This window comes from Musca autumnalis, unplaced genomic scaffold, assembly GCF_047663935.1.
Source record: "Musca autumnalis isolate F117 unplaced genomic scaffold, ASM4766393v1 scaffold_1, whole genome shotgun sequence".
NCBI lineage: Eukaryota > Metazoa > Arthropoda > Insecta > Diptera > Muscidae > Musca > Musca autumnalis.
In genome coordinates this window covers 299,213,247-299,237,449 of record NW_027411644.1, presented here as the reverse complement: position 1 = coordinate 299,237,449, position 24,203 = coordinate 299,213,247, and the positions used below count along the sequence as shown (strand labels likewise).

Genomic DNA, 24,203 nt, shown 5'->3' with positions numbered 1-24,203 from the left:
CGGAAGATGCAATTTACACCAAATACTCCTGCTGTTTACTACCTTTGGATCTCTACACTTTTATTCCCACTTTACAAACTTTATTTTCATATATTTATAAAATTTTATATTTTTAATTTTTTAGCCTAAGCTTATCATTTACATTCATTTATATAATTTTTTATTTATTTTTTTAAAAAATTACAGAAAATAATCTATATAATTACATATAATTTCCAAAATTGGATTCCATTACATTAGAAATTTACCAACTAGACTTGTTATTTCAAAATAAAAATCAAACAATATTAATAGAATCGTTGTATACAACCAAAATTATGAACACAATTTATTACATATAATCAAAATAAAATTTTTATTTTCAAAGTGCAAAAACCTTATTAAAGAAAAATTGCATAACTGTAGAATTTTTTTTTAATTTTTTTTAATTATTCTAAATGAAAAAATGTGATTTAAAATCAAAAATCATTCTAAGCAAAAATATAAATTTTCTATAAAAATATTCCAAACAAATCAAGAAACAAATTGATTGATTGATCGTATGTGGCCGAAATAAAAAAAAATCCGAAAGATAAAATGCATAGCGTTTATAGCTCATTAATCACTAACAAAACAACAAATTGGTCTATTCTACACACAAAATTGAGCTCAACACAAAACATTTCACCCGCTGCCATTCATTCACTCGCTCACTTACTCACACCCATCCATCCATTCGTTCAATTATTTTGAACAGCTCACTTAAATAGAAATGCAATAGAAAGGCACTTCTTGTAGTTGAGCCGACAATTAGTGTGAAATTGTTACGTTTTTTATTTTTTTATGACTTAATTGAAATTGAAAAAAAAAAACGAAATAGTTTAGTGTGTTTTATTAATTTACAGTCCAGTTATTAAATTCATTTTCGGTTTTATGTTTTCCGTTTATGTAGTTTAGATAAATTGTTTTCTAGTAGAAAATGATAAAATCAAGGTGTGATAAATTGAAACCGAAAATTAAAAAAATAACATCAACATTACAAAATATGTTTTGAATTTATTTTATAGCTTTTCAATTTGGGGGTTTGAACTGTGGACACCGCAGCAGTTTTAAAAACATATTACAGATTATTTTTCATCTGTTTTTTGAGTCGGTAAACATCACCTAAGAAATGTGTGATACACGCATCTATTTTTCTATTCCTCCGTATAGTGATGCTCTATATTTCTTCTGTGAGATGAAATTGCATCCAATTTAATTATGATTATTTTATTTTTTTCACTATTTTGCCTCTACCTATAATAGACAAAAATACCTAACATTAATTTAATTAATCTCAAACTAAGCCACCTGTAATTTACAACAACTCATTCGCTCTGTCAGTCAGTCACTTACTCACAAATTAGCTTCATGTATTTAACGCTCTAAAAAGTAAAGAAAAAGTTTTGATTAATGAAAATGTATATTTTCCACAAAAAAATGCATTTGTTGTTTTTGCGTTGTTGTTGTGTTTTCAATTTGAAATGAAATAGACCTCCACCTAGTCAAGAGTAGGACGTAGGGGCAAGCAACATTCATAATTAGATAAGAACATTAAAAGCATAGAAAACTTATAAAAAACTTATAACTTGTCTTCTTCATCTTCTTCTAATAATAACAACAAACCGAATGAATAAACAACATTATCTACAGCAAAAACAACAACAATTTATAATATCAAAACAGAACACAACTTATAGGCAGCAGCATGTAATGGCTCATAAAGTTATTAAAGTGTATCGTAAACATCAAAAAGCATGCCACCGCATTGAAAGCACTCATTCACATTCTGTTTGGCTGTCAGTCGATCGGTCTGTCGAAATTCTATTTCACCAGGCCTCAAGCTTTGTTAGAGTTTGTTTCAGTGATACTCATCCGATGTTATCTGATTGCATCGATGAAAAGCAACAGTTTAACAAGATTGTTGTTTTTGTTGTCTTTTTTTAATTTGCTGCTCTTTTATTGGAAAGAATGTATCATCCATCATTCTGATGAGGGAGTTTTGTTGTTGTTGTTTTTTTTTTTTGTAATAAATGAGCATGGTGAGACAAACAAGCGACAGGTGATCTTAATGGGGTTTACCTCAACCTTATGACTAAAGAGGATATATAGATACTTTTGAATAAGTTTTATCGAAATTATGGTTTTAGACCCGACACATATGACACACATATTAAGACCAAACCTTTTTCAGATAATTTGAAGTCGATCAAGCTGTGCCCATCCGTCGTTCTCGGCTCTAGAAGACCTCATTAAATGCTACAAACTAAGGATTTCCAGATTTCTGAAAGACCAAACAAGCTTTAAAGCTTTGAAGTTTTAAGAAGCGGAATCTGAGAGGCTCTCTAAAGAGTTCTCCTTAAAGGTTAATATTTTGCCTTATAAAATTTGTCCCCAATATTCTGCAAAAGTGATATTTTTATAGTTAAAGGACCCCTTTTTCAACGTTTCTTAAACGACTAACAGCATGGGTTCCTCCATTGGCATATACATTTTTTGTGTCCCTATGTGTGGAGTCTTGCCATTTCAACTTTTAATATAGGTTTGATCTAGGCTACACTCGAAAGAAATTTGAAACTGCCATGTTCCTAACAATTGTCTATGTGCACAACTCGTCTCTGAAACACTCCTCTCTTCTAAAAAGACTCCCCTTAGCTCGTCTACAAAGACTCCCTACAGCTCGTCTACAAAGACTACATGCATCTTGTCTATCAATACTTTCTTCGGTCCCACGATAAAGACTCGATTCATCTAGTATAGTCTGGCCTCTTGGCCAGTCTACAAAGACTTCCTCCACCCAAAAGAATCCAATCCAAATCCAACTTGTCTATATAGAACTCTATATAAACTATGTAGAGGTCGTCTAAAAGGACCGCTTGCAGCTAGACTATAAAGAATCCATTCAGGTTATCGATAAAGACTCCCGGTCGTATATAAGGACTCCCTTCCGGTCGTGTATAAAGATTCCTTTCACGTCGTCTATAAAGACGACTTTCACGTCGTCTATAAAGACGACTTTCACGTCGTCTATAAAGACGACTTTCACGTCGTCTATAAAGACAACTTTCGGCTCGTCTATAAAGACGTCCTTCGGCTGGTCTATAAAGACGATCTTCGGTTTATCTATAAAGACCACCTTCGGCTGGTCTATAAAGGCGAACTTCGGCTGGTCTATAAAGACGAACTTCGGCTTGTCTATAAAGACGAACTTCGGCTTGTGTATAAAGACGACCTTCGGCTCGTCTATGAAGACGACCTTCGGCTCGTCTATGAAGACGACCTTCGGCTCGTCTATAAAGACGACCTTCGGCTCGTCTATAAAGACGACCTTCGGCTCATCTATTAAGACAAACTTCGGCTCGTCTATAAAGACGACCTTCGGCTCGTCTATAAAGACGACTTTCGGCTCGTCTATGAAGACGACCTTCGGGTCGTCTATAAATACGACCTTCGGCTCGTCTACAAAGACGACCTTCAGCTCGTCTATAAAGACGATCTTCGGCTCGTCTATAAATACGATCTTCGGCTCATCTATTAAGACAAACTTCGGCTCGTCTATAAAAACTCTCTTCAGCTCGTCTATAAAGACTTCCTTCAAGTCGTCTTTAAAGACTTCCGTCAGACCGCCTATAAAGGCTCCCTTTAGCTCTTCTATAAAGACGACCTTCGGCTCATCTATAAAGACGACCTTAGGCTGGTCTATAAAGACGACCTTCGGCTCGTCTATAAAGACGACCTTCGGACAACCTTAGAATCGTCTTTGAAGACAACCTTAGGATCGTCTATAAAAACTCTCTTCAGCTCGTCTATAAAGACTTCCTTCAAGTCGTCTATAAAGACTTCCGTCAGACCGCCTATAAAGACTCCCTTTAGCTCTTCTATAAAGACGACCTTCGGCTGGTCCATAAAGACGACCTTCGGCTGGTCTATAAAGACGACCTTCGGAACGTCTATAAAGATTCCCTTCAGGTCGTCTATATAGACTCCCTTCAGGACGTTTATAAAGAATCCATACGCCCTACAGCTCGTCTATAAAGACTCCCTTCAGCTCGTCTATACAGCCTCCCTTCAACCAATCCATTATGTCTCCCTTCAGTTCGTCTATAAAGAATCCCTACAGCTCTTCTATAAAAGCTCCCTTCAGCTCGTCTATATAGATTCCCTTAGCTCAGCAAAGACTCCCTTTAGCATGTCTATAAAGACTGCCTTTAATTAGTCTATAAAGACTCACCTTATCCAATCTAAAAAGACACTCTCGTCTATAAAGACCCCCTGCAGGTCATCTATAAAGACTCCCTTCAGTTCGTCTAAAAGGACTCCTTTAAGGTCGTCTATAAAGTCTCTCTACAGGTCGTCTATGAAAACTCCCTTCAGGTCCTCTGTATAACTCAAGTCGTCTATAAATACTACCTTCAGCTCCCTTCAGATCCTCTGTATAGATCTACAGCTCGTCTAAAAGTCTATATCATCCCTTCGTCTATAAAGATCAATTCATGTCGTCTTAAAGAAATCTCTTCAGCTCCCTTCAAATCAGACTGTTTAGATGCTTTTCAAAGACTACCTTCAGGTCGTCTCTGAAAACTCTATTCAGGTCCATTCTAAAGCTTTTAAAAATCCTATGTTGACCCACCAAGGAGTTATTCTCAAAGTTTCAACAAGTAAAAATATTTCTTCTAGACACAGGTCAGAATCAGAAATATGGGCTATATTAGTCCACTACTTCCGTCACCTCCCACAAAAGTGCAGTTTAAGGACATGCTACGGATCGTTTTGAGATGTTTTGCAGAAGATTGTCCTCGTTACAAAATCTTGCGTGCGGAAGTTTTGAAAATTTTACAGAAGGTAGCCTTGGTGGTTCTGATTACAACGTTATTATTGTTATTTGTCAGGTATCACATCCGCAAAATCACAACATATTAAATCTTTATTGAAGTTTATGGTCACTTATCGGATGTTGTGGCTTAGGACATATCTCTGTCGGAAAAGCAAACTGATACTGTGAGACCAAATATATTTTCCCTTCTAATTTTCAGATTAAAATATCCAAGAACTATTTGAATGTCATGGTCAGAGCAGCGGTACATCCGCCAGTGGTCAAACTGGACCTACCCTGCAAAAACTTAGGATATTCCAGAGACTTGTTAGCGGATAAATTTTAAACTTTATTTCGGATAATTCCAGTAGTATTCATTACGACGCTAATATTTTGAAAAACAACCCATACTGGGTTTGCTTCGTTTCATTATGTCAAACCTTACGACCTCTGGCAAAATTTTATGAGGATTTTTTTGTCCCTGATGCCAAATTTTTAAAGGAATTTTTGTTAAACAATTTGACATCAATTCGAAAAAAAGGGTTAAATACTCTAAAATGCATTTTTAGTTTATTTCCTCGGCCTGTAGTAAAATGTTACGCCGACCATTTTTGTAGAATATATGAGTCCGCTACGGCCTATGTTTTAAAAAAAATTTTAAATCTCTTTAAAAAAAATGGACCAAAAACACTTTAGAGTGTTAATTATCTACTACAAAAATATTCCTCATAGTAATTTTAGTAATATTGCGGAAGACACAAGGTTTACAACGAATGTAATTTGATAGTTAATAAAAGGGCCCCCCTCAATTTAGGTAACATCGTGTCTTTTATTTTTCGGTCCTCTTTGATAATCTGTTCGGTTTTCCTTGTTATAATTTTTGTCATTGAATTATCTCTCTATAACTATAATGCTTTTAATGTCGTCTCGATGCTATCATCCTATTGTAGTGTCCCTATAGTCGTATGGCAAATTTTGTCCACTATATTAATCATACGACTCACTGTACATACGAGTATGTACATTTTGACACAAATTGTACCTTGTACGTATACTTAATATTTTAGTTACTATTTTTGGGGATGGAATGCAAGAAGACATCTCTCGATTCACATTTCGTGTCTTCAGACACCACTTATAGAGAAAATTTACATGACTGAAATACTCAGGAAATGTCACTCACATTACGCTGAGAGGAAAATATGAAAACCTTATTATACCTTATAAACAATCTGATTTAATATTTCATATACGAAGTGAAGAATATTCGTTCTTTTCAAATTTCTAATTATTTTCAAAACAAATGTCCTCAACAAATCGAAATGGTTAACATTCACAGAAAAAAAATTACAAATTTTATTTGAAGTACTTAAAGATAAGATGTCAAGATTTCTATCTATTCAAATTTCCCTTCCCAAAATAAAACATACTTATGTATGTATTTTTTGGCAATAAAACTTGTAAAATATTTTACCGCACTCGCCTATATAAATGGTTGTAATACCTCTGATTGGGTTATTATAGATCGATTTTATTTGCTTTAATTTTTGTTTTTTTTTTTTTTTCATTTTAGCTGCAAAGACTTTGTGGTGACATTATATGTCATTCTTGACCGTTTGCCTTTATTTACATACATGTATGTATGTTTGTAAAATACATATGTACATTTGTATATCCGTACATATTCATTATATGTACTCGCTTGTCGTACACACCTATTTCGCGTTGCCGCAAAACAAACAAAACATATAACGACGCTTTTAGTTGCATTCGATTTCGATTTGTTTTGTGGCAAAAAAGCAAAATTTGTTGGCGGTGCTGAACGGTGCTGGTGGTGGGATGACCAATACTATTTTTATTTTTGGCATTTGACTTATTTTTAGTATGACCGTCAATTATCCTTTAGTGTTTCATCGTTGTGCGTTGCTCGTTGTGTGTGGTATGTAACCACAAGCTTTGTGTGTGTGTGTGTGAGCGTTTATATACTTACAACCGAATGCATTTACATGTGGTCAAAGTACTTGAAAATTGTGCCAATGTTAAATGTGGCACGATTTTCTTTTCTCACTCACTGCGTTTTCCCTTTTCACTTAGTATTTCATAATACGGATTTTTTTTTGCTTCTTCTTCGTCGTCTCTAAGTAGACTAGGTTGGTTGATAAGTTCGTTTTTTTTTTGTCATGGCAAAAAAAAAAGAACTTTGGAGGTTCTCCAAAAATAATATATGTATGTATAACTATGTAACTAATATAGGTTGAGAATTGTCCTTGAAATGATAGCCTTTATAAATTGTTGGCAATAAAATATCCTTTCGTTGGCATTAGTTACTTAAATTTAAGATATGGTAAAATTTTAAATGGATTATAAAATATTTCGTCATTTTTAAATGTTAGAGTTGTCTGTCAATTGGAGAGGAGGCCTTTTCTATTCCTGTAAAAACTATTACACTGCCTTTAACGCTTGATAATATTCAAGTCTAATGGTTCATACATTAAAATTTTTGGACATTTCGCTTGTCCCTAAATAGGATCCAGTTATGATAAACTCATTTAACAGTGTTTAGTCTCAATTGAAACTCATCAACTGGAAAGTTATGTGCTTAGGGTCTTCTACGAGGTGATTTGAAGAACTAATAATTTATTGTAATGTCCTTCGGTGAAAAGAGCTGATGGTCACAGTAAAAGTATGTACCGATCTTCTGTGACATGGTCCAGTGGTCTTCTATAACTAGACTTTATTTCCATCTATAGAAGACCTATAGTTCTACATTTAAGGAATAGTTTTAATGGTATTCAATTAGTTAGGGAGGGGTGGAATGGAGTTGAATACTAGAAAGGTAGAGGTAAACATTTACGAACCTATGACCTGATCTTAAGGGAACTCCCTGTTTAACTATAAAGTGCTTCGACGACTTTGTTTCTAAATTCCATATACGAGTGGCGTCCACACATATTTCAAACTTAGCAGACTATCAGCATCAATAAATTTTGATAAGTCAATCGTCACGGATGTTCTGGTTAAGTCATCGACTAATATATGAAAAGATGGAGTGAGGTGCTGTTGTCGTGTTGTGCTGCTTACGAAACCCATGCTAATAATCTGCAAGTGGATAACTATTTTTAAGATGGGGAACTGGAAATAATAGCGAAATCGGTCTGTACTATTCTTCAGTAGCTAATATAATTATAATTGTTCTACAAACATCCCAGAGGGGACAAGGGAGACTTCTCTCATATCAATGAATGCACCTCGATTCATATTGGCTCAATGATGTGCGACCTACTTTATATCACAGAGTCCGAAAACAATTGTAGAAAAGTTTTTCATGGCTGAAATACTGAGGAATTGCAAGCCAACATTACTCTAAGAGAATTTGCCATCGCCGAAAGATTTGATGTTCTGGCCATGGATTGAACCAAACCGCCGACCTTCTCGGTGCAAGGCGTTTGGTCCCCTATGAAGACTTTTTGGTCTTTTATAAAGACCTCCTACTTTTCTATAAAGACCTTCTGTCTCTCTGTGAACACCTTCTGGCCTTCTATGAAGACCTTCTGTCCTTCTGTAAATACCACCTTACATTAATGGTTCTATTAAGACCTCCTGGCCTTCTATGGAGACCTTACGGACTTCTGTGAATAACTTCTGGCCTCCTGTGAATATCTACTGGCCTTTTATGAAGACCTTCTGGTCTCTATGAAGACTTCTGTAAAGACGTGTTGGTCTTTTAAAAGACCTCCTGCTTTTCTGTGAAGACCTTCTGTCCTTCTGTGAACATCTTCTGGCCTTCAATGAAGACCTTCTGAGCTAACATTACTGGTTCTATTAAGACCTCCTGGCCTTCTACGGAGACCTTCCGGACTTCTGTGAATAACTTCTGGCCTCCTATGAGTATCTTCTTGCCTTTTATGAAGACCTTCTGGTGTTGTTAAAGATCTTCTGGCCTTTTATGAATACCTTTTGATGGTATTTTTAAACTACTACTCTGGTCTTTTTAAACACCTCCTGCTCCACTATTAAGACCGTTTGGCCTTCTATGGAGACTTTCTGTTTTTTTTATGAAGACCTTCTCGCTTCTATTAAGACCTCCCAGTCTTCTATGCAGGGCTTCTGGTCTTCTATGAAGAATCTCTATTCTTCATTGAAGACCTTTTGAAGACTTTCTGGCCACCGATAAATACCTTCTGATATTTTTAAAAACCTTGTGGCCTTCTATAAAGACTTTCTGGTCTTCTTAAAGACCTTCTGGACTTTTCTAATACCATTAGATCTTCTGTTCTTTTTAAAGATCTTCTGGCCCTCTATGAATACCTTCTGGTCTTCTAAGAGGCCTTCTGACGCTCCAAAAAGATCGCCGAGATTTCATTATGGCCTTCTGGTCTTCCTAAAAGCTTTTGGAATTCATAAGGCCTCCTGGTCTTCTTAAGGCCTAGTGACCTTTTATGAAGACATTCTGGTCTCTTTAAAGACCTGCTTAATGTCAAAACCTTATGCTCCTCTAAAAGACTTTCTCGCCTTCTATGGTATCGTGGTATTCTTAAATACCTACTTTTTTAAATACCATTTGGTCTTAAATGAAGACCTTATGTTTTTTTTTAAATATCTTCTGGCCCTCTATGAATACCTTCTGGTTTTCTAAGAGACTTTCTGATCCTCTATGAAGATCGCCGAGATTTCCTAAAGGCCTTCTGGTCTTCTTAAAAACCTTTTGGTATTTTTGAAGACCTTCTTCTTTTTTGAAAGACCTTGTGGCCTTCTATGAAGGCATTTTAGTCTTCTTAAGGAATTTCTGGTCTTCTATTAAGCCGTTCTCGTCTCCATGGAAGATCTTCTAGCTTTCTGTGATGGTCTTCTGGTATTTTTTAAGACCGTCTGGGATTCTCAAGAATATTGTTTATGTATTCTCGAGGAAGTGTGGGTGGTCTTAAAGACCCTCAGGACCTCTACATGAAGTCCCTCTGACCCTCTATGAGCACTTTATGTTTTTTCAATTAAGGCATTTTGGTATTCTTAAAGACTTCTAGCCTTATATAAATAAGACCTTCTGGTATTTTTAAAAACTTCTCTTTCTATATGAATATCTTTTGGCATCCCCAAAAAAGTTTTCTGCGCCTCTATAAAGGCCTTCTAGTATCATTAAAGAACTTCTGATCTTCTTGAAGACTTTCCAGCTTTGTTAGAGAAATATATCATAAGACTCATTTTGTTATTCCATTTTAATACGAATTTTACTGAAGGAGGAACAGTTTTGAGTACGATTTAAGCGTGTTCAAGGTATTCAGTGTTTTATTCAGGGCCAATTATTTGTAAAAGAATTGAATTTATTTTGAATTTGAATTTGTTGTACTTAAAGACCTTGGTGCGACAATAAAGTTTTATTTTTAATTCATCTCTCCTTGGAATCGAGCTTAATGACCGTTTATTTTTACAAGTGAAAAAGGAAAGCCGAATATTCGAACCCACAAAACCACGACTATGTGACATGCATATTTCGCATTTGGTAGAGAGGCTCGTCAGACATATCGGCTGTGGAGTGGCTTCTCTGTCATCGAATTTTTCATCTTTCAAATGCAATTTTTTCTGTCTTTTTTGGGGGTATTTGCCCATTTAATTATATGGCTTGCATGACAAACACTTAGCGCCGCCTTTGAAAGTAATGAGTCTGGCTCTGAACGCTAACACGTAATGAATTAAAAAAGTAATTATATAAAAAAACTTATTTCTGAAAAGTGGAAATAGAATAGGAAATACTTTACCCAATGTTGTCATTTTAAAATTAAATTATTATTTTGTCTTTGTAAAGTTTCAATTTCTCTTCTAAATGACATAATATCTGATCCAATGACTTATTTTTCATTCATTTGCACTTTGTTACCCCACCAAAGATGATATAATTTGGAATTTCCATTTTAAATAACACCAAAACAAAAAAACACACAGTAAAGTTTTAAAGTTATTGTTGTTATTTCCATTTATTTTTTTTCATTTAAAGAGTAACAGCAGCAGAATCAGTGAGAAAATTTAACCCAAATACATACAAACATACTTACATATATTTTGATATGCATTTTACTGTTTAAAATAGATTCTGTAGCACACAAGTATAAACTTCAAAACAAACAAACAGCAGCAATGTAACCTTAACCTCAAAAATTGATCGATAATTTCACATAATTGTAAAGAGATAAAACGGCAAGCAAGCAAACAGACAAACATACAAGCAGACAGTAGCAGCAGAAATTTGCAAGCAACTAAATGTGACAGAGGCTGCAGCAGCAGCTGCTGCACTAATATCAATAATAGATTCACTTCACTTGCAGTTATTGTATATATAGTTAAGCTTTTTTTAGTGGAAGCTTGCAATATACCGTGCTGTTATGTGTTAGATATATGTACATACAGATGTACATACTGTTGTGTGTATGTATATTCTGTGTGTGTGCTGTTAGAATTGCAAGCTTTGAGGCTCTGCCAAATTGCATAGTTGCATACAGTTTCGCTTTACGTGTATGTCTCCATGTGAATGTATATGTATAACGCACAACAACAAGGGACAATGTTATACATACAGTTTTTTTTTTTTTTTTTTTTTTTTTTGAATGCAATGGTTGCAAATCACCTTGAACATCAACGACGCCCAATGTAAAATGGCCAACCAACAGCCAGCTAAGAACTTGCCAAACGGAAAAAAGGTGGGGGAGTGCCACCTAAACATTTACGCAGACTGCAACACACCAACTATGTAATTAAAATAGCAACAGAGCTTACTAGTTCTTAGAGAAAAAAAAAACATACAGAGACTCTTGCGAATAGAGAGAGCGACATACGCAAAAGCTTTCAAATTATTTCAGCAAATTGAACATGCCATTCATAACAGAAAACAACAAGTAACAGCTGTAACTCACTCTCTCTCAAACTTGGAAACTAAACTTTGGGTTGTTGCTACAAAAGAGTTAAAAAAAACTTAAAAGTTTTACCTAAAAAAGCTTTTTTTTCTTTCATTTACCTCTTTCTACAAAATTTTTCCCCAGTTATGGCCTTAGTTCAGTTATGACAGTGAGTGAGATTTGAAGGTCGCCATTTCTCTTGTAATCCGTTGTTTGGTGTGGTGTTGTTGCTGTTGTTCTACGTGAGAGTTTGAGAAATTGCATTGCCTTATGTTTGAAGTAAATAACCTACAGAGGCTTTTTGAAATGATGGCTATGTGTAAGAAAAAACCAACAAACATACGCCACCATGACTCATGGACACACACACGCACACACACAACGAGATGTATGACTTTTACGAGGCAATGATTCGTGGAGACTCGGAAAATGCATTGTTATTATCAAAAAAAGAAAGTTAACCAATGACCGAGTAACTGACTAACTGCATTTCCCCCACAACTAAAAGAGAGGGAGAGAGAGAGCAAACAAAAAAACAACATTTAAAGAGAAGGGGAGAATTTCAAGTGCAACAAAATGGGTTTTGCTTGGTTTTGATTTTGTTATAATAAAAAATAGTAGCTATGAGTAAGAAAAATAGTGTGTTGTGATTCTGTTGTTGTTGTAGAGCAAACCAACAACAAATAAAATAAATAAAAAATTATTTTCTTTTTATTAAAAAAAGAGTGTGGGGTTGCATTCTCTAAAAAATGAAAGAGGAATGCATTGTTGAGAATATCAACAACAACAACACCAGTAACATTTTCAACGATAAAGAACCAACAAAAATACCAACAAACCATCCATCCAACTTCTCATTTGGAAACACACAGTCCACCAACAACAACAATAACAACAAAAAATCCCACGAATACTACAATAACAAATAACCGACTCTCCTCCACTACTGGCAGAGAGTGGGGCTGCCACCTCTTACCTTGTGGTCGCTCGGTCGTCTTCTTCGTAAATACCATTTCGCTTCGGTTTTTGTTTTTTGTTCGCTCTAATGATGATGACTATGTCGTTTTGTTGGCGGCGTTTACGTTAACGTTTGCCGTTTGGGCTGCTGCTGCTGCGGGCTGCTTGCAGTTTTAGAAAAAATTCGACCATCAGTGTTAAGCTATACATCGAGTCAGCAACAGCATTTACTAGTCGTTGTCGAACGAGAAAAAAACATCGTCAATATCAAACAAGCCATCAACCAACCTACCACCAACCTGCCAAATAACTTTGAAACAAATAAAAAAATCAAATTAAAAATATATGGTTAAAAAAATACAAATTAAATTAAAATCAAATCAAATAAATTAAAAAGACAAAAAAATCACTCAAAACATAATGGCAAATTAATATAAAAAATATAAATTGATATTGAACAAAATTAAATTGCATCGTTGTAAAAATCGCCTTGAAGAAGAAGAAGAAGTTTCTACCCCCCGTGCACAATTTGCACTATAACCAACAACCAGCAACAACAAATCGAATATCTATCACCAACATCATGGTCATCAGCTGTTTCCTTGCAGTTACGAGGCCAACCAAAAATACATGCATACATACAAGCCCCGTTCTTTCTTGAGGATTAAATAATGTTACGCATACGTTACGCCATATTACATGTGTACGAACGTACGCCAGTCACATTCATTGTGCAGCAGCAGTTCGAGCAGCAGGATGGCGAGTAGTTACTCAATACAGCAGAAAAGTGTGTTATCTCGAAAACGAAAAAAAAAAACATCGATACAAGAAATGAAAACAAAACGTAACGTATTTTGAACACGTGTGTGTCTGTTTTAAGGAAACAAAAATTAATTCTTAATACATTTTTATAAAAAAAATAGAATCAAGACATTTGAAAAGTTACAATTATCTTAAAGTGAACAAGCATTGCAATTGAACCAAGTTAACTCTTTTGTAAACATTTTTATTTTATAATTTAAAAATCATGGATTTTTTTTATAAATTACAACACAGTGTAAGGCCGCTACAGGCAACTCCACTGTGTTTTAAAATTAATTTGACATATTTCGGAATATCTTCAAGTGAAGCAGCATTGCCAACGAACCAAGTTAAAATTAGTTAGATAAACTTTTTGAACATTTTTGTTTTATAATTTCAAAATGTGGTGCAAAATTGATTTTATAAATCACTCCACAGTGTAAGGCCGTTAAAGGAAACTCCACTATGTTTAAAACTTAATTTGACATGTTGCGGAATATTCCAAAGTGAAACAGCATTACCAACGAATCAATTTTAATTTAATTTAAACAACGTTATTCCCGTATTATTCCAAAATCATACAAAATTAATTTTTTTCTGCTTTAAAAATTACCACATACAGTGTGATCCCGTTTTAGGCATCTCAATCCTAAAAATTCGCTGGGAGACAATGTTGCCAACTTGTTTAATATTTCAAAATGGGGTGACAATGTGAAAAAATTGTAATATTCTCTTTACATTGCCATACAGTGGGACCCCTTATAGAGAACCAACTTAAAATTATTGGAAATATTTATTTTTAATGTTCAATTAATTAATTTAATGAATTACACTACAGTGAGAGTCCTCTATAGGCGACTACTATTTTAAGTTTACGGCAACCCGACCCTTTTAAAATTAGCTGGGGAAACATTTTTTTAATTTTTCTGGAACTGATCAATAATGATGATGAATTTTTCATGATTTTTAATTACAGCACAGTGTGAGTCCGTTATCGGCAATACAGGCAATTAGTGGAAAAATACATTTCACAACCCTTTTATTTCAATATGAAATGGAACTGTTGTAAAATGATATCATTTTACAATACAGAGCGAATCGGTTATAGGCACTAACTAATAAAAATAGCAATAAATGAATGTCCTTCACCTTAATAAGGTAAGCCTGGAAATCGAATCTACATAATTCTCTGACAACCAAGTGACAAGGTTGTCAACGTCTTGGCATTCTCAGCCACCACCAACTTTTCAAAAAAAAAACTTCAGAACTATAAAACATGAAAAATACAAGATTGATTATCAATTCTTCTGATACAGAGAAGGCAAACACAAATGATGTAGGCAAGGTCGACACCAGGTCGGTCATAGGGATGCGTAAAATCGATTTCGGTTAATCGTAGTCGACTATTGACAGTACAAAAACCGAAAGACGGAGTCAACTATTATTAGTAGTCGTAGTATCTTATTATTCCTAGTCGACTTTTAATCGTGATCGACTATTAGTCGTAGTTAACGCGACAAAATCGATTAGTTGTCAATGAGAGTCGTACCTAAAATTTCCTGAGCGAAATTTTTGCAGAACATTTTGAAGCTGAAAAACGCCACCTTGTGGTAGTTTTATAGCGGCTCTTAAAATAAAGGACCTCATCGCTCGAACGGATCAACCGATTGGAAGCAAATTTTATAGTTCACAACGTTTTGCCCAAGCCTAGTTTAAGTTCGAAGATGGGCCTTATCGGTACACTGCTTCAAATATTTCCCCCACAAAAGTTCAAAAATTTTCGCTGAAATGGTGCGCACGCACGATAACTCTCGAAGGGAGTAACCGAATTGGTCATAAGGAAGGAAATTCGGAAATCTCTCGATCACATGTACACTCTCGTATATCCACTTTTATACGGGCAAAATGTGCCTCATCGAAATAATGGTTTTAGACCCCAAGTATGTTTGGACGAAATGTGTTTCGGACAATTTGGAGTCGATTCAGCAATGTCCGTCCATCTGTCTGTCTGGCTGGCTGGAGCGCAAGATAACTCTCTCTTTCGGTATAAAATTTGGCTTTCGCAATATTTTGTCCAAACTTAGTTTAAGTTCGAAGATGGTTATATCGGTCCACTCCTTCCGGTATCTCCACCACAAAAGTTCGAAAATGTTCGGAAAAATTGTGTGCACGATAACTCTTGAAGGGAGTAACCGATTTCGCCCATATTTTGCACATCGGGAAATTCCTACCAGACCTAGATGACGTTCCAATATGGACTCAATCGGTCCACTCCTTCGAGTACCTCCCACACAAAATTTCGGATAAGTTCAGTTTAGGACCTGCTCTCGAATCGCTTTGATGTTTGTTTTAGCACCTTGTATTCACTGCCCCCCATACGACGGTACAAGTTTCATCAGGGGCAAGTCCATACTTCATGAGAAAATAGCCTGAAAGTTGCACAAAACCCCTATGACACCGTGTGAGGTGGTTGGAGCGCAATAAAACTCTCGAAAGGGTCTGCCGATTGGGTCCAAAATTTGGCCTTAGTAATATTTTGTCCAAACATAGTTTAAGTTCGAAGATAAGCCATATCAATCCACTTCTTCAGGTAACTCCCACACAAAAGTTCACAAATGTTCGGATATATTGTGCGCACGATAACTCGTGAAGGGAGTATCCGATGTAGGCCATACTCTGCACATCCTATTATATCTACCAGACAAAGATCAGATTCAAATATGGACTATATTTGTCCACTTCATCCAGTACCTCCCAAACAAAATTTCAGATAAGTTCACTTTAAGACCTGCTATCGAATCATTTTGATTTTTGTTGAAGCAACTTGCATTCGCTGCCTCAATTACGATGGTAAAAGTTTTTTCTGGGGCATATCCACACTTCTTGAGCAAACAGCCCGAAGGATGTAAAAACCCCCTATGGCACCATATGTAATGGCTGGAGATCCACTTCCATAATGGTCAAAGTCGATCCATTCCTTTAAGTATTTCCTCCGCAAAACTTTTGCTCTTTTATCCTAATTAACATTTTTGTTGTTTCATACGCCCAAAATTGTACGTACGTTTTTACATACGTTTGTTGGAAAAAAAACTGTTTAAATATACACAGGATGAGGGTATATCTCTGCCGACTGATACTTTTTTACTTGTTTTATACCCATGTGAAAAAATTCACTAGCAGAAAATGTATGTGCTCCAAAACTTGTTTCACAACATTTCAATTTATGTTCCAAAACTTTCATTGAATTTCAGTGAATCTAAAAATTTCCTAAAATGGATTTTTAAATGTTTCATTGCAAACGTTTTAGTTTCTCTCAAAAGTATCCGCATAAACAAAAATTCCCTTATTGGGAAATTTCCATTTCTAAACAGTGTCCATAATTTCCTTAATAATTCTATCCAATTCAATTATCCAATTCAATTATTTAATTTTATAGAAAAGCTATCAGAAATACTAATATTTTTTAAATATCCTTAAAGGGAAATTTTAATTTATGACCTAAATTAATAATTTCCCCTAAAACTATTTTATATACATTCAGTTCATTATTTGTATTGAAATCCAAAATGTCCCAAATGTATATCTAAGAATGGAAAAATCCCCTAAAAATTCCAAAAAGGGATATTTTATTTTGTAGTTCCAATTTGGGTGCCACAGTGGTGCAATGGTATGCACACCCGCCTTGCACGCTAAAGGTCGTGGGTGTGATTCCCCGATCAGTCAACATCAAACACTTTTCAACGGTGGCAAAATACCCCTCAGTAATGTTGGCGACATTTTCTGAGTAATTCAGCCTTGTACAACTTCTCTACAACTGGTGTCTTAGACACGCCGTTCGGACTCGGCGATAAACAGTAGGTCCCATATCATTGAGCTAATATGAATCGGGGTGCACTCATTGATATGAGAGAAGTCTCCCCTGTCCCACCTGGGATGTTTGTGGAACAATTATTCAAAACGCTTTAAAGGAGTACCCGCCCCAACTTGGTACATTGTCATGTGTTCTTCCAAGCCTATATAAATTCGTAGAAGGCCAATATCGGTACATTGGCCTTCCTATAAATATCTTTCCCCACTAAAATTAAAAAAAAAAGTTCTGAATTCTGTATTGCAACTTGTCCTTGTGGTCCTGAATACTTACGTGCTTAGGAACATACGAATAATGTAATTTGTGAGACCATGCTTTGAGAAATCACCTTCAAACTTCAACTCAAACTTCGTTTAAACAATTTCTTAATGTGCTAATTTTTATTATACTTAAACCCTCTTAATGTAAACTAACATATAAGTATAGCTTGATGTCATTTTATATTAAATAATGCGTTACTGAATTGTACTAATTTCACGTCTCCTCTTTGCTCTTTGCTCTATGCTTTTATCTTTGATTCACCAGTACTCTTCTCTTTGAATAAAATCACTTCTTTTGCACTAACCGACTGGTAAGCATTTCTTCTCGTCTCTAACGTTTTTATATTTAATAAATTGGACTACCCTTTATAACGTTTTATGAAAATATTAATTTCTTTGCGTTATATTTCTCATCTCTTTACACACCGCTAATTATTCCTCATTGGCTATGAGGAATAATTTATAATTAAAAATACAGTCCACTTCATCTATAATGTTGGGTTTTGTTTGTGTTCCAATTGGCTCTCCTCATCTTCCATAGCAGAAACCCAACCAACAAAGCAGCAACTTTGTTCAACTTGGTCATCTGATGCCAAGACTATGCATTCCGTCAGCCAGATTTCACAAATCAGCTGATTCATACTTCATATCAACATCCATGATTCATACTCCTGGCATCTGTTGTCTAGATTCATCAAATCGCCACTACTGGATTACAACATCGCGCAAACTTGATTTTTTTTCATAGCCTAAGTTTGACATTAAAAGGAGAGGACTCATTGACGTTCTTAACCAATAATGTAAAAAAATGTTTCTGTAAAGAATTTTACTTGAAAAAAATCCTACTTCAAAATATTACCGTTCCATATATTCGGCTCAGACTGTATATTTTTGTTGTATTACATATTTATTTGTCATTTTAATTAACACATGTTCACGAAGTAGCTACAACTCATCATCAGCCTAGAAGACTCCAAGCAAGTTAAATAGTTACCTGTGCATACCTGTAAACATGCATATGCAATTCACTCACTCTCGCTCTCTCTCTTCGTTTACTTCTGGTTGGTTCTCTTATTTCTTCAATACATAGTGAAGTGTTTTTTTCCTTTATCACATTGTTGTGTTAATAATTTGAAGCAAGGAAAAATGAGAAAAATTCAAAAATATTTTTCACAACTGCGATTTTTTTCTGCCTCTTCCATGCGATTATGCAATGGGGCATAATTCACCTTATTTCTAAATGTGATTATTTTTGCAAGGCGGCCTGGCCTATCTATCTGTTTGTTGTTTGTTCAGCCAGTCTTCTCCTTTAATTTTCGTGCTTTTGCCAATTAGACGGAACACAACACAGAAAAAAAATCGCACAAGCGAACGAAGCTACACCTAATGTTGCACTTGTTTACCTCCCCAAAAACTACAAATACGCACCCATACATTTTTATTAAGCCAATGTAATGCACAACCACCACCGTGCATACCAACAAAATGACAACAACATGAAAAAATTACCTTATTTTAGCAGGCAAATGAAAAAAGCTAAAATTAACTTTTTTGCAAAACTGCAACATGCCAACAAAGTCACAATATAAGCATGTAGATATGTACAGATATGTACACATTGTTGTAGTTGTTGGGAAAACACACTCTCTGTGTATACGAGTGTGACCAAGGAAATGGCAAAAAAATATTCAATTCACACAAAACTCTCAGAGGCTTTTGCTCTGTATGATGGCATTGGCGTTAGGCATGGGGGAGAAAGCAAGCCTTGGTTGCCATCTTCTGCTTCTTCTTCTTGCACATAACCAGGTGCATCATCATTGTTGTTGTTGTGTTTCTACGTGTTTTTTCCTTGAAAATGTAAAAATACTCTATGACAAGTCACAAGAAAACAATCAATATTTCCATTACAGCCAGCCAAATGAAAACAGCTTCCCCTGAGAGTGTCAGATTTTCATGCTGGGTAATAGATTTCCTTATTAGCTGCATAAATATGCAAAGAAAATTAGATAATATTCAAAATCTCACAACTATTGCCAAATCTCACAACATTATTGGTGAAGATGTTGGTTTTGAAGATGAAAGAAATTTACATACATATATTTCAAATTAGTTCCGTAATGGCATATCCAAATCAAATTGAACTTGTTGTTACACAAAACTGAGTTTTCTCTTTCTTTTTCAAATTTTAAGAACGGCTCTGCACTGCTTACATGAAGGTTAACGATTTATTTATAACGAAAATCTCAAAACATAGTTCTTAATAACAAGTTTTCGACCAAAGAAATATATTCAGCTAAGCTGAATTGTATGTTTGTTATGTTACATTTAGTTTTAGGTTCAAATATGTTAATTCAGCTATGCTGAATTCAACATTTCCCATACAAAAACTTGAAATCCCATTATTTTTCATAACTTTTCTGAATAAAGATTAAATAATTGACATTTTAACTCAATTTGGCTATGTTGATGTCTTTAATCATTGGGCTAAAATCAAACAGTCTTATCTATATGACATTCCAATGAAAAAACGTATATTCAGCACAGCTGAATTTATTGAAAACATTCCATAAAACCAATTTAATTCAGTCTTGGATAAAAATAGTGCAATTCAGCTTTGCTGAATTCAATATTTCCTTTATAAAACAACAAAGTTCTTAAAAATATGTTTTCAACCGAAAAAAGTATATTCAGCACAGCTGAATTTATAAAGCATTGGGTAATAGTTGTATTATATGCAGTTTTGAGATGAAATTCGGCAATTCAGCTATGCTGAATTCAACATTTTCAACACAAAAATCTCGAATCCTATTATTTTTCATATTCAGCTGAAACGATAGCTTGATATTTTAGAGTATCACCACACAACCTTGTTTATATTGACTTTCCAATGGAAAAATGTATATTCAGCACAGCTGAATTTATTGAAAACATTACATAAAACCAATTTAATTCAGTCTTGGATAAAAATAGTGCAATTCAGCTATGCTGAACTTCTTAATATTAAGTTTTCAACCGAAAAAGGTATATTCAGCACAGCTGAATTTATAAAGCATTCGATAATAGTTGTATTATATGCAGTTTTGAGATGAAGTACGGCAATCCAGCTATGCTGAATTCTACATTTTCAACACAAAAATCTCGAATCCTATTATTTTTCATATTCAGCTGCAACGATAGCTTTATATTTTAGAATATCACCAAACAACCTTTTTTATATTGACTTTCCAATGGAAAAATTTATATTCAGCACAGCTGAATTTATTGAAAACATTACATAAATCCAATTTAATTCATTCTTGGATAAAAATAGTGCAATTCAGCTATGCTGAATTCAATACTTCTTATATAAAACAACTAAGTTCTTAATAATATGTTTTCAACCAAAAAAGGTATATTCAGCACAGCTGAATTTTTAAAGCATTGGATAATAGTTGTATTATATGCAGTTTTGAGATGAAATGCGGCTATTCAGATATGCTGAATTCAACATTTTCAACACAAAAACTCCAATTCCGCAATTTTTCATATATTATATTCATTTTCATATTCAGCTGAAACGATAGCTTTATATTCTAGAATATCACAACCTTGTTTATATTGACTTTCCAGTGGAAAAACGTATATTCAGCACTGCTGAATTCATCGAAAACATTACACAAGTTCGATTTAATTCAGTTTTGGATAAAAATATTGCAATTCAGCTATGCTGAATTCAATATTTCCTTTAGAATGATTAATTTTGTTGTGGTAAATTCAATATTTAGCACATCAATTCAATTTAGACGAAACTTTTTTTTCTTTTATGGCGAAAATGATATATTCAGTCAAGCAGAATTCATTAAACATTGCATAGAAGTTCTTCAACTTTTGATTCTGGGTAGGAGCGAAACTATTCAGCTGTATGAATCCGATATTTTCAACAAAATTCCAATTACAGTTATTTTTCCTATCTTCATCTTATTAGCCTATATGAAATATAAAATTTCAACAAAAATTTATGAGTATTTTACAGAAAATTAGAATTCAACTTTGCTGAATTTAAGTTTTTTTTTACCAAAATGACAGATTTCTCACAGCTGAATTTAGATTTTTATTAGGAATTATATTCAGCTAATTCAAACCATGTTTAGTTTAAGAAAATTCTAATTCAACTATTTCCTATTAAGGTTTTCTAATTCAGCTTTGCTGAATTTGCCTTTTTATACCAAAAATGCCAATTGCGTACGGCTGAATTTGAAGTTTCTTGTTCTGAAAGATATTCAGCTAAAAAAACTCTTGTTTTTTATAAAAAAAAATACAATTCAGCTTAGCTGAATTATATTTGTCTTTACAAACACTTCATACGCATTCAGCTGAATTTAATTTCCTCCACAAAAACATTTATTAGACCCTGCTGAATATAATTTACTTCTTAAAATATCCATAAAAACTTTGCTGAATACAGTTCTACCTCTGAATAAATATAATTCAGCTTAGCTGAATTCAATTTCTTCAAACAAAAATACAATTCAGCTAAGTTAATTTGTGCATTTTGTGAAATAAGTTGTCTCCGTAGTTGTTTCACCTTCATTATCCATATAAAAATCAATTAGAACTTGCTGAATATAATTTTTCGTGGTAAAAATTTTAAATTTTGGTATGCTGAATTACATTTTCTTTTCAAAATTTCCTGCTGAATTCAGTTACACTTTACAAAAACATCATTAGCGTTTAGCTGAATATCATAGACTTTGCTGAATATAATCTTCTTCTTAAATATACATTTTGCTATGCTATGTATGTATTTCTAAACAAAAACTTCAATTCTACTTAGCTGAAATGAATTTTCTGTTCAAAATATCAATGACAACTCTGCTGAATTCAGTTTTACTTTACAAAAACTCTGATTCAGCTTTGCTGAATGTTATTTTATTATACAAAAATATAATTCAGCTAAGCTGAATTGTGAATTTTGTGACAAAAAAGTGGTATTCATAAATTTGTGACCTAAAAATTATTTAGACCCTGCTGAATATAATATTTTTCCCTAAAAATTATAATTTGGATAAGCTGAATAAAGGGTTCCTACACAACCACTTCAATTCATCTTAGCTGAATTTAATTTCTTTGTCGAAAACTCTGAATTTAGTTTAACCTTACAAATTTGAATTTGAATTCAGCTGAGCTGAATCTTTTTTTGTTTTTTTTTTTTTTTAGAAAAAATAGGTTGCCTTCCTGAATGTATCTAATAAGAAAATGCTGAATATTGAATATAATTTTCTTGTTAAAAATTAAAATTTTGCTAAGCTGAATTTGGGGTTTCTCCACAAAAACGTCTATTATAATTAGCTGAATAAAATTTTCTTTTCAAAATATCCATAAAAACTCTGCTGAATTCTGTTCTTTACTTTGCAAAAACTCTAATTCAGATGAGCTGAATCATTATTTTTGTACATAAACTCTAATTCAGCTGAGCTGAATAGCGATTTTTTTTTTTTTTGAAAAATAGATTATCTTCGTGCTGAATATAATTTTCCTTTTAAAAATTATAATTTGCTAAGCTGAATTTGGGTTTCTACACAATCACTTTAATTCTACTTATCTAAATAATATGTGATCTTCAAAATACCCATAAAAACTCTGCTGAATTCTGTTTTAATTATTGAATTTTATTTTTTTTTACAAAAATTTAATTCAGCTGAGCTGAATTAGGGTTTCTACACAAAAACTTCAGATCTGTTTAGCTAAATTAAATTTTCGTTTCAAAATATCCATAAAAGCTCAGCTGAATTAAGTTTTACATTACAAAACCTTTAATTCAGCTAGGCTGAATCTTACTTTTCTTCAAAATTTCTAATTCAGCTAAGCTGAATTGTTCATTTCGCAAAGAAAAAAATGTCTTCGACAATTTTTCACCTACCGGACCTAAATTGTAGTTACAATTAAATTGAAAATTGCCCATTTTTCTGTGTGTTTAAACAATGACACATCATTGCTTTGGCTACACATTTGTTACCCACATTCTTGTTGTTGCTGTTATTGTTGTTTTGATTGTTATAATAGTTTAACATTCTACATATTTTTTATATAAACAGTTTCAGTTTTTTTTCTGTTTGTACTTTATCCGCTTTAGAGGCTAGCTAATTTAGTGAGGGTTTTTTTCTAGTCGCTTGCACCATGTGATGATGCACATTTTTTGTTTTTGTAGCTTTCGGTCGGTGCTGCTGCTGCTACTGCGACGGCCAGCTTTTGCTAGCGGCCAGCGAATAGTTGTAGTAGTTCTGCCTTTGACCATGCAACCTATTATATCATCATCATTGTGCTGACTTTTTGCAGTACAAGTGGTGTTGTAGTTGTTGTACTTTTTATTTTTTTTTCTGTTGTGTGTATGGGGGGTTTTAGATAATGTTGGCTAGGCGTACCCTCTACTGCTCCCCTCAATGCGCATTGCGTTGCATTTAATTTAGGTGTTGTTATGAGAGTTTGTGGGCCATTCGTCTGTCAGTATGGGCACGAGGTTGGATTTAAAACAATCAATTTTCTCTGTCTGTCTGTCTGTATGTATGTCTAGTATTTTATGGCCTTTTGATAGCAATTGCAATCAAAATACCAAGTTTTGATTT

The 24,203-nt window shown here is 34.0% G+C and overlaps 1 long non-coding RNA gene across 1 annotated transcript in view; it reads right to left on the bottom strand.

Annotated features, from left to right (window-relative positions):
* LOC141389811 (uncharacterized) overlaps positions 1-24,203 on the bottom strand; it is a 35,440-nt gene that overhangs the window by 1,452 nt on the left and 9,785 nt on the right. The window contains exon 3 of the long non-coding RNA XR_012409180.1: positions 27-24,203. This is a non-coding gene — a long non-coding RNA (uncharacterized lncRNA). The remainder of the gene's footprint in view (positions 1-26) is intronic.